The sequence below is a fragment of the Hippocampus comes genome, unplaced genomic scaffold (genome assembly GCF_001891065.2).
Source record: "Hippocampus comes isolate QL1 unplaced genomic scaffold, H_comes_QL1_v1.1 C16983496, whole genome shotgun sequence".
Taxonomy (NCBI): domain Eukaryota; kingdom Metazoa; phylum Chordata; class Actinopteri; order Syngnathiformes; family Syngnathidae; genus Hippocampus; species Hippocampus comes.
Genome location: NW_017841629.1, coordinates 1 through 1549, shown reverse-complemented (window position 1 = coordinate 1549; position 1549 = coordinate 1). Strand labels below are relative to the sequence as shown.

Sequence of the window (1549 nt, the reverse complement as noted above, 5' to 3'; positions counted from 1 at the left end):
TCCAGTGTTTTTCTTTCATGTACCTGGACTCTTGGTGCAAATCGACCTGCAGGGCCTCAACAGCTTTCTCTATGGCCGTTGCAAGCATGGCCTCATCCTGCAGCATCTTACTCAGGACAGGTGCAGGAAGCTCCAGCAACATACCTGCGGAAGGAAAAACACCCAGCACACATGTGAATTATTATTTCTGAAGGAAATATACATGACACAGTCACCCTCACCTGTAAGTTTCCCAGCGTGCTCGCTGTATTTGGGGAAAATCAGAGTGTATAGCTGCTCGCCAAGTGTCTCCACGTTGTCTTCTGTGTCCATGTTTCCTCACATTTGTCACTGTGGTCTGCCTTTTGCTTAGTGCCTCTTAAACAAGATTAAAGCTACAGTGGATTGAGAAAACACATTTGTTTTGGCAGGCCTTCCACTAAGACTATTTTATTTTTTAATGGGTTTGATTGAAGTTTCTTTCCCGACATTAATCATAAAATGTTGTGTTTCTGTACTTGATATGGATGCATTTTATAACTATGTGAAGCAATTTGTGAATCCGCTCTAAAAAAAGTCACATGTAAATAAAATGTTATTACTTACATTTGAGCATTGGTCACGTTGTACCAAATTGTGTCGGTTTTTCGCGAGTTTTCCCATTTCGTAAAATTTCTGGTTTGATAATATTATCGAGGCCTAACAGCGCCATATAAATACTTCAGCGTTCGTTTATTTACTCATCTTTACATGCAATGGTGTGTTTTTTTTTGCCTGTACCGTTACTGAGGGTTACAACTTGAATATCGAATGACTATTCATCAACAAGAGGCGCATGATGATGACGTTCCGCATCGACGCGTTAAGTGTGGATGTATTCATCCGCCGCTTCCGTGATCAAATAGAACCAAACGTTTATTTTTAATGTTTATTTTTAATAATATCAGAGTAATATATAAATAGTTTAATTTATGAATATGGATAATTTAAAAGCATATTATCTACTGAGCGTTGTTTTTTTTTCTGGCAATAAACAACAAACGCGGATTGATCGTTTCCTTGAGCTGAGGAAAAGCGGTTTCCGCTTTCTCTGCTCCTTTTCCTCTGCTGAAAGGTAACGTGGTCGTTTCAGCTATTAGCGGCCGCTCATTAAAAACAGAAAATTCCAGCTTGTTCAACGTTTTTTGTTTGGGACATTTGCGTACGATTACATTGTTGGGTTGGTTATTTGTCACCCAATATAAGAGGAAGTTGACTTGCATAGTGAAAAATCGGAAAATCGCGTCGTGTTGGTAAGGCCTCGCCGTGCGGGGCTAGCATTAGCAAACGGGCATCTGTTCGCTACCACACAGTTGGTCAATAAACGTTAATGTGTTTTTGAAAAACTCTATATAAATTCTAGTTATGGAGTCCCCATCACACATTCTTTGTTGTTAGTCCCAACAATTAATATGGAGGTGCTCGTTGTTTGCTTGTGGAATTTAGGGAGAATGAGCTGTGCTGAAATTTTAGAACGATTAAATTTGGATCATAAATGTGGAAGGTGGGGGCTTACCTTTGGCAATTGTAT

At 39.5% G+C, this 1549-nt stretch overlaps 1 long non-coding RNA gene across 1 annotated transcript; it reads right to left on the bottom strand.

Moving 5' to 3' along the window:
- Positions 1-23: 23 nt before the first annotated feature.
- On the bottom strand, positions 24-924 carry LOC109509651 (uncharacterized). The gene is made up of 2 exons (XR_002166983.1): positions 222-924; positions 24-144 (listed from the first exon to the last, which is right to left on the bottom strand). It is a non-coding gene; the product is annotated as an uncharacterized LOC109509651 (long non-coding RNA).
- Positions 925-1549: the final 625 nt, after the last annotated feature.